Source organism: Chiloscyllium plagiosum, unplaced genomic scaffold (genome assembly GCF_037043375.1).
Source record: "Chiloscyllium plagiosum isolate Xiang-an unplaced genomic scaffold, Cpla_swu_hap1 HiC_scaffold_38, whole genome shotgun sequence".
In the NCBI taxonomy this organism is placed as follows: Eukaryota; Metazoa; Chordata; class Chondrichthyes; order Orectolobiformes; family Hemiscylliidae; genus Chiloscyllium; species Chiloscyllium plagiosum.
This window is the reverse complement of record NW_028270176.1, coordinates 32,688,958-32,705,038: the sequence shown is the minus strand read 5'-3', so window position 1 is coordinate 32,705,038 and position 16,081 is coordinate 32,688,958. Positions and strand designations below refer to the sequence as shown.

Here is a 16,081-nt window from a genome sequence, read left to right as displayed (position 1 = left end):
TGCGGCACTCCCTCAGCACTAACCCTCTGACAGTGCACACTCCCTCAGCACTGACCCTCCGACAGTGCCCACTCCCTCAGCACTGATCCTCCGACAGTGTGGCACTCCCTCAGCACTGACCCTCTGACAGTGCAGCACTCCCTCAGCATTGACCCTCTGACAGTGCGGCACTCCCTCAGCACTGACCCTCCGAAAATGCCAACTCCCTCAGCACTGACCATCTGACAGTGCCCACTCCCTCAGCACTGACCCTCCGACAGTACCCACTCCTTCAGCACTGACCCTCCGACAGTGCCCACTCCCTCAGCACTGACCCTGTGACAAACATCACTCCCTCAGCACTGACCCTCTGACAGTGCAGCACTCCCGCGGCACTGACCCTCCGACAGTGAGGCACTCCCTCAGCACTGACCCTCTGACAGTGCCCACTCCCTCAGCACTGACCCTCCGACAGTGCGGCACTCCCTCAGCACTGACCCTCTGACAGTGCGGCACTCCCTCAGCACTGACTCTCCGACAGTGCGGCACTCCCTCAGCACTGTCCCTCCGACAGTGCCCACTCCCTCAGCACGGACCCTCCGACAGTGCCCACTCCCTCAGCACTAAACCTCTGACAGTGCCCACTCCCTCAGCACTAACCCTCCGACAGTGCCCACTCCCTCAGCACTGACCCTCCGACAGTGCGGCACTCCCTCAGTACTGACCCTCTGACAGTGCCTGCTCCCTCAGCACTAACCCTCCGACAGTGCCCACTCCCTCAGCACTGACCCTCCGACAGTGCCCACTCCATCAGCACTGACTCTCCGACTGTGCCCACTCACTCAGCACTGACCCTCCGACAGTGCCCACTCCCTCAGCACTGACCCTCCGAGAGTGCGGCACTCCCTCAGTACTGACCCTCTGACAGTGCCTGCTCCCTCAGCACTAACCCTCCGACAGTGCCCACTCCCTCAGCACTGACCCTCCGACAGTGCCCACTCCATCAGCACTGACTCTCCGACTGTGCCCACTCACTCAGCACTGACCCTCCGACAGTGCCCACTCCCTCAGCACTGACCCTCGGACAGTGCGGCACTCCCTCAGCACTGACCCTCAGACAGTGCGGCACTCCCTCAGCACTGTCCCTCCGACAGTGCCCACTCCCTCAGCACTGACCCTCCGACAGTGCCCACTCCCTCAGCACTAACCCTCTGACAGTGCCCACTCCCTCAGCACTAACCCTCTGACAGTGCCCACTCCCTCAGCACTGACCCTCCGACAGTGCCAACTCCCTCTGCACTGACCCTCCGACAGTGCGGAAGTCCCTCAGCACTGATCCTCTGACAGTGCGGCACTCCCTCAGCACTGACCCTCCGACAGTGCCCACTCCCTCAACACTGACCCTCTGACAGTGCAGCACTCCATCAGCACTGACCCTCTGACAGTGCGGCACTCCCTCAGCACTGACCCTCTGACAGTGCCCACTCCCTCAGCACTGACCCTCCGACAGTGCCCACTCCCTCAGCACTGACCCTCCGACAGTGCCCACTCCCTCAGCACTAACCCTCTGACAGTGCCCACTCCCTCAGCACTAACCCTCTGACAGTGCCCACTCCCTCAGCACTGACCCTCCGACAGTGCGGCACTCCCTCAGCACTGATCCTCTGACAGTGCGGCACTCCCTCAGCACTGAACTTCCGACAGTGCCCACTCCCTCAACACTGACCCTCTGACAGTGCAGCACTCCATCAGCACTGACCCTCTGACAGTGCGGCACTCCCTCAGCACTGACCCTCCGACAGTGCCCACTCCCTCAGCACTGACCCTCCGACAGTGCCCACTCCCTCAGCACTGACCCTCCGACAGTGCCCACTCCCTCAGCACTATGCCTCTGACAGTGCCCACTCCCTCAGCACTGACCCTCTGACAGCGCGGCACTCCCTCAGCACTGACCCTCTGACAGTGCGGCACTCCCTCAGCACTGACCCTCCGACAGTGCGGCACTCCCTCAGCACGAACACTCCGACAGTGCCCACTCCCTCAGCACTGACCCTCCGACAGTGCCCACTCCCTCAGCACTGACCCTCCGACAGTGCGGCACTCCCTCAGCACTGACCCTCCGACAGTGCGGCACTCCCTCAGCACTGACCCTCTGACAGTGCGGCAACCCCTCAGCACTAACCCTCCGACAGTGCGGCACTCCCTCAGCACTGACCCTCCGACAGTGAGGCACTCCCTCAGCACTGACCCTCCGACAGTGCGGCACTCCCTCAGCACTGACCCTCTGACAGTGCGGCACTCCCTCAGCACTGACTCTCCGACAGTGCGGCACTCCCTCAGCACTGTCCCTCCGACAGTGCCCACTCCCTCAGCACGGACCCTCCGACAGTGCCCACTCCCTCAGCACTAAACCTCTGACAGTGCCCACTCCCTCAGCACTAACCCTCCGACAGTGCCCACTCCCTCAGCACTGACCCTCCGACAGTGCGGCACTCACTCAGCACTGACCCTCCGACAGTGCGGCACTCCATCAGCACTGACCCTCTAACAGTGCGTCACTCCCTCAGCACTGACCCTCCGACAGTGCCCACTCCCTCAGCACTGACCCTCCGACAGTGCCCACTCCATCAGCACTGACCCTCTGACAGTGCCCACTCCGTCAGCACTGACTCTCCGACAGTGCCAACTCCCTCAGCACTGACCCTCTGACAGTGCCCACTCCCTCAGCACTGACCCTCCGACAATGCCCACTCCCTCAGCACTGACCCTCTGACAGCGCGGCACTCCCTCAGCACTGACCCTCTGACAATGCGGCACTCCATCAGCACTGACCCTCTGACAGTGCGGCACTCCCTCAGCACTAACCCTCTGACTGTGCGGCACTCGCACGGTACTGACCCTCCGACAGTGCGGCACTCCCTCAGCACTAACCCTCTGACAGTGCGGCACTCGCTCGGTACTGACCCTCCGACAGTGCGGCACTCCCTCAGCACTAACCCTCTGACAGTGCACACTCCCTCAGCACTGACCCTCCGACAGTGCCCACTCCCTCAGCACTGATCCTCCGACAGTGTGGCACTCCCTCAGCACTGACCCTCTGACAGTGCAGCACTCCCTCAGCATTGACCCTCTGACAGTGCGGCACTCCCTCAGCACTGACCCTCCGAAAGTGCCAACTCCCTCAGCACTGACCATCTGACAGTGCGGCACTCCCTTAGCACTGACTCTACGACAGTGCCCACTCCCTCAGCACTGACCCTCCGACAGTACCCACTCCTTCAGCACTGACCCTCCGACAGTGCCCACTCCCTCAGCACTGACCCTGTGACAAACATCACACCCTCAGCACTGACCCTCTGACAGTGCAGCACTCCCGCGGCACTGACCCTCCGACAGTGAGGCACTCCCTCAGCACTGACCCTCTGACAGTGCCCACTCCCTCAGCACTGACCCTCCGACAGTGCAGCACTCCCTCAGCACTGACCCTCTGACAGTGCGGCACTCCCTCAGCACTGACTCTCCGACAGTGCGGCACTCCCTCAGCACTGTCCCTCCGACAGTGCCCACTCCCTCAGCACGGACCCTCCGACAGTGCCCACTCACTCAGCACTAAACCTCTGACAGTGCCCACTCCCTCAGCACTAACCCTCCGACAGTGTGGCACTCCCTCAGCACTGACCCTCCGACAGTGCCCACTCCCTCAGCACTGACCCTCCGACAGTGCGGCACTCCCTCAGTACTGACCCTCTGACAGTGCCTGCTCCCTCAGCACTAACCCTCCGACAGTGCCCACTCCCTCAGCACTGACCCTCCGACAGTGCCCACTCCATCAGCACTGACTCTCCGACTGTGCCCACTCACTCAGCACTGACCCTCCGACAGTGCCCACTCCCTCAGCACTGACCCTCCGACAGTGCGGCACTCCCTCAGCACTGACCCTCAGACAGTGCGGCACTCCCTCAGCACTGTCCCTCCGACAGTGCCCACTCCCTCAGCACTGACCCTCCGACAGTGCCCACTCCCTCAGCACTAACCCTCTGACAGTGCCCACTCCCTCAGCACTAACCCTTTGACAGTGCCCACTCCCTCAGCACTGACCCTCCGACAGTGCCAACTCCCTCTGCACTGACCCTCCGACAGTGCGGCACTCCCTCAGCACTGATCCTCTGACAGTGCGGCACTCCCTCAGCACTGACCCTCCAACAGTGCCCACTCCCTCAACACTGACCCTCTGACAGTGCAGCACTCCATCAGCACTGACCCTCTGACAGTGCGGCACTCCCTCAGCACTGACCCTCTGACAGTGCCCACTTCCTCAGCACTGACCCTCCGACAGTGCCCACTCCCTCAACACTGACCCTCTGACAGTGCAGCACTCCATCAGCACTGACCCTCTGACAGTGCCCACTCCCTCAGCACTGACCCTCCGACAGTGCGGCACTCCCTCAGCACTGACCCTCTGACAGTGCCTGCTCCCTCAGCACTAACCCTCTGACAGTGCCCACTCCCTCAGCACGGACCCTCCGACAGTGCCCATTCCCTCAGCACTGACCCTCTGACAGTGCGGCACTCCCTCAGCACTGGCCCTCCGACAGTGCCAACTCCCTCAGCACTGACCCTCCGACAGTGCGGCACTCCCTCAGCACTGATCCTCCATCAGGGCAGCACTCCATCAGCACTGACCCTCTGACAGTGCGGCACTCCATCAGCACTGACCCTCTGACAGTGCCCACTCCCTCAGCACTGACCCTCTGACAGCGCGGCACTCCCTCAGCACTGACCCTCTGAAAATGCGGCACTCCCTCAGCACTGACCCTCTGACAGTGCGGCACTCCCTCAGCACTGACCCTCCGACAGTGCTGCACTCCCTCAGCACGAACACTCCGACAGTGCCCACTCCCTCAGCACTGACCCTCCGACAGTGCCCACTCCCTCAGCACTGAACCTCCGACAGTGCGGCACTCCCTCAGCACTGACCCTCCGACAGTTCGGCACTCCCTCAGCACTGACCCTCTGACAGTGCGGCAACCCCTCAGCACTGACCCTCCGACAGTGCGGCACTCCCTCAGCACTGACCCTCCGACAGTGCGGCACTCCCTCAGCACTGACCCTCCGACAGTGCGTTACTCTCTCAGCACTGACCCTCTGACAGTGCGGCACTCCCTCAGCACTGACCCTCTGACAGTGTGGCGCTCCCTCAGCACTGACCCTCCGACAGTGCAGCACTCCCTCAGCACTGACCCTCTGACAGTGCGGCGCTCCCTCAGCACTGACCCTCCGACAGTGCGGCACTCCCTCAGCACTGACCCTCCGACAGTGCGGCACTCCCACAGCACTGACCCTCTGACAGTGCAGCACTCCCTCAGCACTGACCCTCCGACAGTGCGGCACTCCCTCAGCACTGACCCTCCGACAGTGCGGCACTCCATCAGCACTGACCCTCTGACAGTGCGTCACTCCCTCAGCACTGACCCTCCGACAGTGCCCACTCCCTCAGCACTGACCCTCCGACAGTGTGGCACTCCATCAGCACTGACCCTCTGACAGTGCCCACTCCGTCAGCACTGACTCTCCGACAGTGCCAACTCCCTCAGCACTGACCCTCTGATAGCGCGGCATTCCCTCAGCACTGACCCTCTGACAATGCGGCACTCCATCAGCACTGACCCTCTGACAATGCTGCACTCCCTCAGCACTAACCCTCCGACAGTGCGGCACTCGCTCGGTACTGAACCTCCGACAGTGCGGCACTCCCTCAGCACTAACCCTCTGACAGTGCGGCACTCGCTCGGTACTGACCCTCCGACAGTGCGGCACTCCCTCAGCACTAACCCTCTGACAGTGCACACTCTCTCAGCACTGACCCTCCGACAGTGCCCACTCCCTCAGCACTGATCCTCTGACAGTGTGGCACTCCCTCAGCACTGACCCTGTGACAATTCATCACTCCCTCAGCACTGACCCTCTGACAGTGCAGCACTCCCTCAGCACTGACCCTCTGACAGTGCGGCTCTCCCTCAGCACTGACCCTCCGAAAGTGACAACTCCCTCAGCACTGACCATCTGACAGTGCGGCACTCCCTCAGCACTGACCCTCCGACAGTGCCCACTCCCTCAGCACTGACCCTCCGACAGTGCCCACTCCCTCAGCATTGACCCTCCGACAGTGCAGCATTCCCTCAGCACTGACCCTTCGATAGTGTGGTACTCCCTCAGCACTGACCCCCCGACAGTGCCCACTCTCTCAGCACTGACCCAGCAACAGTGCCCACTCCCTCAGCACTGACCCTCCGACAGTGCGGCACTCCCTCATCACTGACCCTGCGACAGTGCCCACTCCCTTAGCACTGACTCTACGACAGTGCCCACTCCCTCAGCACTGACCCTCCGACAGTACCCACTCCCTCAGCACTGACCCTCTGACAGTGCAGCACTCCCTCAGCACTGACCCTCCGACAGTGCGGCACTCCCTCAGCACTGACCCTCTGACAGTGCCCACTCCCTCAGCACTGACCCTCCGACAGTGCGGCACTCCCTCAGCACTGACCCTCTGACAGTGCGGCACTCCCTCAGCACTGACCCTCTGACAGTGCAAACCCCCTCAGCACTGACCCTCCGACAGTGCGGCACTACCTCAGCACTAACCCTCTGAGTGTGCAAACCCCCTCAGCACTGACCCTCCGACAGTGCGGCTCTCCCTCAGCACAGACCCTCCGACAGTGCGGCACTCCCTCAGCACTAACCCTCTAACAGTGCAAACCCCCTCAGCACTGACTCTCCGACAGTGCCCACTCCCTCAGCACTGACCCTCCGACAGTGCGGCACTACCTCAGCACTAACCCTCCGACAGTGCCCACTCCCTCAGCACTGACCCTCCGACAGTGCCCACTCCATCAGCACTGACCCTCCGACTGTGCCCACTCACTCAGCACTGACCCTCCGACAGTGCCCACTCCCTCAGCACTGACCGTCCGACAGTGCGGCACTCCCTCAGCACTGACCGTCCGACAGTGCGGCACTCCCTCAGCACTGACTCTCCGACAGTGCGGCACTCCCTCAGCATTGTCCCTCCGACAGTGCGGCACTCCCTCAGCACGGACCCTCCGACAGTGCCCACTCCCTCAGCACTAACCCTCCGACAGTGTGGCACTCCCTCAGCACTGACACTGCGACAGTGCCCACTCCCTCAGCACTGACCCTCCGACAGTGCGGCACTCCCTCAGTACTGACCCTCTGACAGTGCCCGCTCCCTCAGCACTAACCCACTGACAGTGCCCACTCCCTCAGCACTGACCCTCCGACAGTGCCCACTCCCTCAGCACTGACCCTCCGACAGTGCCCACTCCATCAGCACTGACCCTCCGACTGTGCCCACTCACTCAGCACTGACCCTCCGACAGTGCCCACTCCCTCAGCACTGACCCTCTGACAGTGCAGCACTCCCTCAGCACTGACCCTCCGACAGTGCGGCATTCCCTCAGCACTGTCCCTCCGACAGTGCCCACTCCCTCAGCACTGACCCTCCGACAGTGCCCACTCCCTCAGCACTAATCCTCTGACAGTGCCCACTCCCTCAGCACTAACCCTCTGACAGTGCCCACTCCCTCAGCACGGACCCTCCGACAGTGCCAACTCCCTCAGCACTGACCCTCCGACAGTGCGGCACTCCCTCAGCACTGACCCTCTGACAGTGCCCACTCCCTCAGCACTGATCCTCTGACAGTGCGGCACTCCCTCAGCACTAACCCTCCGACAGTGCCCACTCCCTCAACACTGACCCTCTGACAGTGCAGCACTCCATCAGCACTGACCCTCTGACAGTGCGGCACTCCCTCAGCACTGACCATCCGACAGTGTGGCACTCCCTCAGCACTGACCCTCCGACAGTGCCCACTCCCTCAGCACTGACCCTCCGACAGTGCACACTCCCTCAGCACTATGCCTCTGACAGTGCCCACTCCCACAGCACTAACCCTTCGACAGTGTGGCACTCCCTCAGCACTGACCCTCCGACGGTGCCCACTCCCTGAGCACTGACCCTCCGACAGTGCGGCACTCCCTCAGCACTGACCCTCTGACAGTGCCTGCTCCCTCAGCACTAACCCTCTGACAGTGCCCACTCCCTCAGCACGGACCCTCCGACAGTGCCCACTCCCTCAGCACTGACCCTCTGACAGTGCGGCACTCCCTCAGCGCTGACCCTCCGACAGTGCCAACTCCCTCAGCACTGGCACTCTGAGAGTGCGGCACTCCCTCAGCACTGACCCTCCGACAATTCCAACTCCCTCAGCACTGACCCTCCGACAGTGCGGCACTCCCTCAGCACTGACCCTCCGACAGTGCCCACTCCCTCAGCACTGACCCTCTGACAGTGCCCACTCCCTCAACACTGACCCTCTGACAGTGCAGCACTCCATCAGCACTGACCCTCTGACAGTGCGCCACTCCATCAGCACTGACCCTCTGACTGTGCCCACTCCCTCAGCACTGACCCTCTGACCGTGCGGCACTCCCTCAGCACTGACCCTCTGAAAATGCGGCACTCCCTCAGCACTGACCCTCTGACAGTGCGGCACTCCCTCAGCACTGACCCTCCGACAGTGCGGCAATCCCTCAGCACGAACACTCCGACAGTGCCCACTCCCTCAGCACTGACCCTCCGACAGTGCCCACTCCCTCAGCACTGACCCTCCGACAGTGCGGCACTCCCTCAGCACTGACCCTCCGACAGTGCGGCACTCCCTCAGCACTGACCCTCTGACAGTGCAGCACTCCCTCAGCACTGACCCTCCGACAGTGCAGCACTACCTCAGCACTAACCCTCTGACAGTGCAAACCCCCTCAGCACTGACCCTCCGACAGTGCGGCACTCCCTCAGCACAGACCCTCCGACAGTGTGGCAACCCCTCAGCACTAACCCTCCGACAGTGCCAACTCCCTCAGCACTGACCCTCCGACAGTGCGGTACTCCCTCAGCACTGACCCTCTGACAGTGTGGCAACCCCTCAGCACTGACCCTCTGACAGTGCGGCACTCCCTCAGCACTGACCCTCTGACAGTGCTGCACTCCCTCAGCACTGACCCTCTGACAGTGCGGCACTCCCTCAGCACTGACCCTCTGACAGTGTGGCGCTCCCTCAGCACTGACCCTCCGACAGTGCAGCACTCCCTCAGCACTGACCCTCTGACAGTGTGGCGCTCCCTCAGCACTGACCCTCCGACAGTGCGGCACTCCCTCAGCACTGACCCTCCGACAGTGCGGCACTCCCACAGCACTGACCCTCTGACAGTGCGGCACTCCCTCAGCACTGACCCTCCGACAGTGCGGCACTCCCTCAGCACTGACCCTCCGACAGTGCGGCACTCCATCAGCACTGACCCTCTGACAGTGCGTCACTCCCTCAGCACTGACCCTCCGACAGTGCCCACTCCCTCAGCACTGACCCTCCGACAGTGTGGCACTCCATCAGCACTGACCCTCTGACAGTGCCCACTCCGTCAGCACTGACTGTCCGACAGTGCCAACTCCCTCAGCACTGACCCTCTGACAGCGCGGCACTCCCTCAGCACTGACGCTCTGACAATGCGGCACTCCCTCGGCACTGACCCTCCGACAGTGCGGCACTCGCTCAGCACTGACCCTCTGACCGTGAGGCACTCCCTCAGCACTGACCCTCTGACAGTGCACACTCCCTCAGCACTGACCTTCCGACAGTGCCCACTCCCTCAGCACTGACCCTCCGACAGTGCCCACTCCCTCAGCACTGACCCTCCGACAGTGTGGCACTCCCTCAGCACTGACGCTGTGACAATTCATCACTCCCTCAGCACTGACCCTCTGACAGTGCAGCACTCCCTCAGCACTGACCCTCTGACAGTGCGGCACTCCCTCAGCACTGACCCTCCGAAAGTGCCAACTCCCTCAGCACTGACCATCTGACAGTGCGGCACTCCCTCAGCACTGACCCTCCGACAGTGTCCACTCCCTCAGCATTGACCCTCTGACAGTGCAGCATTCCCTCAGCACTGACCCTTCGATAGTGTGGTACTCCCTCAGCACTGACCCCCCGACAGTGCCCACTCTCTCAGCACTGACCCACCAACAGTGCCCACTCCCTCAGCACTGACCCTCCGACAGTGCGGCACTCCCTCATCACTGACCCTGCGACAGTGCCCACTCCCTTAGCACTGACTCTACGACAGTGCCCACTCCCTCAGCACTGACCATCCGACAGTGCAGCACTCCCTCAGCACTGACCCTCCGACAGTGCCCACTCCCTCAGCACTGACCCCCCGACAGTGCCCACTCTCTCAGCACTGACCCACCAACAGTGCCCACTCCCTCAGCACTGACCCTCCGACAGTGCGGCACTCCCTCATCACTGACCCTGCAACAGTGCCCACTCCCTCAGCACTGACCCTCCGACAGTGCCCACTCCCTCAGCACTGACCCTGTGACAAACATCACTCCCTCAGCACTGACCCTCTGACAGTGCAGCACTCCCTCAGCACTGACCCTCCGACAGTGCGGCACTCCCTCAGCACTGACCCTCTGACAGTGCCCACTCCCTCAGCACTGACCCTCCGACAGTGCGGCACTCCCTCAGCACTGACCCTCTGACAGTGCGGCACTCCCTCAGCACTGACCCTCCGACAGTGCGGCACTCCCTCAGCACTGACCCTCCGACAGTGCGGCACTACCTCAGCACTAACCCTCCGACAGTGCCCACTCCCTCAGCACTGACCCTCCGACAGTGCGGCATTCCCTCAGCACTAACCCTCCGACAGTGCAAACTCCATCAGCACTGACCCTCTGACAGTGCAGCACTCCCTCAGCGCTGAGTCTCCGACAGTGCAGCACTCTCTCAGCACTGACCCTCCGACAGTGCAGCACTCCCTCAGCACTGACCCTCCGACAGTGCGGCACTCCCTCAGCACTGACCCTCCGACAGTACGGCACTCCCTCAGCACTAACCCTCTGACAGTGCAAACTCTCTCAGCACTAACCCTCTGACAGTGCAAACTCCCTCAGCACTGACCCTCCGACAGTGCGGCACCCCCTCAGCACTGACCCTCCGACAGTGCGGCAATCCCTCAGCACTGACCCTCCGACAGTGCGGCACTCCCTCTGCACTAACCCTCTGACAGTGCAAACTCCATCAGCACTGACCCTCCGACAGTGCGGCACTCCCTCAGCAATGACCCTCCGACAGTGCCCACTCCCTCAGCTCTGACCCTCCGACAGTGCGGCACTCCCTCAGCACTGACCCTCCGACAGTGCAGTACTTCCTCAGCACTGACCCTCCGACAGTGCGGCACTCCCTCAGCACAGACCCTCCGACAGAGCGGCACTCCCTCAGCACTGACCCTCTGACAGTGCGGCACTCCATCAGCACTGACCCTCTGACAGTGCCAACTCCCTCAGCACTGACCCTCCGACACTGCAGCGATCCCTCAGCACTGACCCTCTGACAGTGCAGCACTCCCTCAGCACTGACCCTCTGACAGTGCGGCACTCCCTCAGCACTGACCCTCCGACAGTGCGGCACTCCCTCAGCACTGACCCTCTGACAGTGCAAACTCCCTCAGCACTGACCCTCTGACAGTGCGGCACTCCCTCAGCGCTAACCCTCTGACAGTGCAAACTCCCTCAGCACTGACCCTCTGACAGTGCCGCACTCCCTCAGCACTGACCCTCCGACAGTGCGGCACTCCCTCAGCACTGACCCTCCGACAGTGCGGCACTCTCTCAGCACTAACCCTCTGACAGTGCAAACTCCATCAGCACTGACCCTCCGACAGTACCCACTCCCTCAGCACTGACCCTCCGACAGTGCGGCACTCCCTCAGCACTGACCCTCTGACAGTGCGACACTCACACAGCACGGTCTCTCCGACAGTGTGGCACTCCCTCAGCACTGACCCTCCGACAGTACGGCACTCGCTCAGCACTGACCCTCCGACAGAGCGGCACTCCATCAGCACTGACCCTTTGACAGTGCGGCACTCCCTCAGCACTGACCCTCTGACAGTGCGGCACTCCATCAGCACTGACCCTTTGACAGTGCGGCACTCCCTCAGCACTGACCCTCCGACACTGCAGCACTCCCTCAGCACTGACCCTCCGACAGTGCGGCACTCCCTCAGCACTGACCCTCCGACACTGCAGCACTCCCTCAGCACTGACCCTCCGACAGTGCGGCGCTCCCTCAGCACTGACCCTCCAACAGTGTGGCACTCCCTCAGCACTGACCCTTGGACAGTGCCCACTCTCTCAGCACTGACCCTCCGACAGTGCGGCACTCCCTCAGCACTAAACCTTGGACAGTGCCCACTCCCTCAGCACGGAGCCTCCGACAGTGCAGCACTCCCTCAGCACTGACCCTCCGACAGTGCAGCACTCCCACAGCACTGACCCTCCGACAGTGCAGCACTCCCTCAGCACTGACCCTCCGACAGTGCATCACTCCCTCAGCACTGACCCTCCCTCAGTGTGGTCTCCAGTTGCAGCACCTGCATTTATCTAGCGCCTAGCTGTCACGTACCAAGGCGCTGGGCCGTGCGGAGACCCTGCTTTGCCCCAGGATGATGTCCATCGCCGTCAGTTCGCCCTGGCGCAGCCTCGGATTGGCCGGTGTCTCCGGTTCCCGTGCCGTGCCGGATCCCACTCCTGGCTCTCTGGGTGGTCTGGGAAGGGGCCTGTTCTTCATCCACTCCAGCAGGGCGGCGCTGATGGGCCGATCGGGCAGAGGGGGACGCCCTCGGTGCCTGTCCTGTGTGAGAGGGGGTGGGGAGATGGGTCCATCAGTGATCGCCTTGACCTCCCCCTCCCTCCACAAACCCGGTACCTCCCACCCTCGCCCTCACGCACCAGTCTGGGCTATTCGTCTGGGGTAGGCGTCACGCCCATTCCCTCACCTCCTCCTCCCAGCACCACATGCCCACATGACTCTAACCCACCACCCAGAACCACACCCATGGGTGCCCATGACTGGGCCCTGTGACGTGCCCAATAACCCCTTGGGGACGGGGTCATGTGGGGGTATCCGAGGGTCAAAGGTTGGAGGTTGGGCGTGGGTCAGAGTTCGCGAGGGATGAGGGTGGGTGACGGTTGACACGTGGGTGGGTGCCCAGGGTCTGAGTTTCCCCCCAGGGTCGGTGGGGAGATGGGCCCATTGGCGATGGTCTGGGAGGGGTTATGGGGGAAGTCAGGGAGGGCGCCCCCGGTGGTCAGTCCTTACCTGGTTCACTGCAGGGCGTGAGGTGCCAATGGAGGAGCCAGGATACGGAGGCCGGAGCAAGTCCATCCGAGGGGGCACTGCGGGGCGAGGGGGATTAGCACGGCCAGACGGCTTTGGTGATGGTGGACGTTCACTCTGGAGATCAGACCCAATGGTCACCTCAGAGACACACTCTATCCCCACCCCCATAGACACACTCGATCCCCACCCCCCACATAGACACTCTATCCCCACACCCCCCACGGACACACTCTATCCCCACACCCCCCCACAGACACACTCGATCCCCACCCCCCACATAGACACTCTATCCCCACACCCCCCACAGACACACTCTATCCCCACCCCCCACAGACACACTCGATCCCCACCCCCCACATAGACACTCTATCCCCACACCCCCCCACAGACACACTCGATCCCCACCCCCCACATAGACACTCTATCCCCACACCACCCCACAGACACACTCTATCCCCACCCCCCACAGACACACTCGATCCCCACCCCCCACATAGACACTCTATCCGCACACACCCCCACAAACACAGTCTATCCCCACCCCCCACAGACACACTCGATCCCCACCCCCCACATAGACACTCTATCCCCAACCCCCCCACAGACACACTCTATCCCCACCCCCCACAGACACACTCGATCCCCACCCCCCACATAGACACTCTATCCCCACACCCCCCCACAGACACACTCTATCCCCACCCCCCACAGACACACTCGATCCCCACACCCCCCCACAGACACACTCTATCCCCACCCCCCACAGACACACTCTATCCCCACACCCCCCCACAGACACACTCTATCCCCACACCCCCCCACAGACACACTCTATCCCCACCCCCCACATAGACACTCTATCCCCACCCCCCCACAGACACACTCTATCCCCACACCCCCACAGACACACTATCCCCACACCCCCCACAGTCACATTCTATCCCCACACCCCCCACAGACACACTGTATCCCTACACCCGCCACAGACACACTCTATCCCCACACCCCCCACACAGACACACTCTATCCCCAACCCCCCACACACACAACCTATCCCCACACACCCCATAGACCCACTCTATCCCTCTCCCCCATAGACACATCTATCCCCACACCCCCCACAGACACACAATGCCCCCACACCCTCACAGACACACTCTATACCTCCCCACCCCCCCACAGACACACTCTATCCCCACACCCCCACAGAGACAATCTCTCCCCACATAACCCCCACAGACACACTCTATCCCCACACCCCCCAGACACACTCTATCCCCAACCCCCCACAGATACACTCTTTCCCCAAACTCCCCCCACAGACACACTCTCTCCCCACACCACACACACAGACACACTCTATCCCCACACCCCCCCACAGACACACTCTATCCCCACACCCTCCACAAACACACTCTATCCCGCCCCCCCCACAGACACACTCTATCCCCACACCCCCCACAGACACACTCTATACCCACACCCACCCACAGCACAGTCTATCCCCACCCCCCACAGACACACTCCATTCCCACACCCACACAGACACACTCTATCCCCACACACCCCACAGTCACATTCTATCCCCACACACCCCACAGACACACTCTACCCCACCCACCCGCAGACACACTCTATCCCTACACCCCCCCACAGACACACTCTATCCCCACCCCCCCACAGACACACCCTATCCCCACACACCCCATAGACACACTCTATTCCTCTCCCCCACAGACACATCTATCCCCACACCCCCCACAGACACACTCTATACCCACACCCCCCCCCCACAGACACACTCTATCCCCACACCCCCACAGACACAATCTCTCCCCACACACCCCCACAGACACACTCTATACCCACACACCCCCCCACAGACACACTCTATCGCCACACCCCCACAGACACACTCTATCCCCACACCACACACACAGACACACTCTATCCCCACACCCCCCAGACACACTCTATCCCCAACCCCCCACAGACACACTCTTTCCCCAAACTCCCCCCACAGACACACTCTATTCCAACCCCCCACAGACACTCTATCCCCACACCCCCACAGACACACTCTATCCCCACACCACACACAGACACACTCTATCCCCACACCCCCCACAGACACACTCTATCCCCACACCCCCCACAAACACACTCTATCCCGCCCCCCCACAGACACACTCTATCCCCACAGCCCCCCCACAGACACACTCTATCCCCACCCCCCACATAGACACTCAATCCCCACACCCCCCACAGACACACTCTATACCCACACCCACCCACAGACACCCTCTATCCCCACACCCCCCACAGTCACATTCTATCCCCACTCCCCCCACAGACACACTCTACCCCACCCACCCGCAGACACACTCTATCCCTACACCCCCCCACAGATACACTCTATCCCCACACCCCCCACACAGACACACTCTATCCCCACCCCCCCACAGACACACCCTATCCCCACACACCCCATAGACACACTCTATCCCTCTCCCCCACAGACACATCTATCCCCACACCCCCCACGGACACACTCTATACCCACACACCCCCCACAGACACACTCTATCCCCACACCCCCACAGACACAATCTCTCCCCACACACCCCCACAGACACACTCTATCCCCACACACACCCCCACAGACACACTCTATCCCCAACCCCCCACAGACACAATCTCTCCCCACACACCCCCACAGACACACTCTATCCCCACACACACCCCCACAGACACACTCTATCCCCACACCCCCCCAGACACACTCTATCCCCAACCCCCCACAGACATACTCTTTCCCCAAACTCCCCCCATAGACACAC

At 62.1% G+C, this 16,081-nt stretch overlaps 1 pseudogene across 1 annotated transcript in view; it reads right to left on the bottom strand.

Annotated features, from left to right (window-relative positions):
• The window catches only part of LOC148139418 (uncharacterized), an 86,880-nt pseudogene that overhangs the window by 17,584 nt on the left and 53,215 nt on the right, over positions 1-16,081 (bottom strand). Inside the window, exons 4-5 of the transcript XR_015753617.1 lie at positions 13,221-13,355; positions 12,525-12,752 (exon numbers count right to left, since the gene is read on the bottom strand). The product of XR_015753617.1 is annotated as an uncharacterized LOC148139418 (transcript). The remainder of the gene's footprint in view (positions 1-12,524; positions 12,753-13,220; positions 13,356-16,081) is intronic.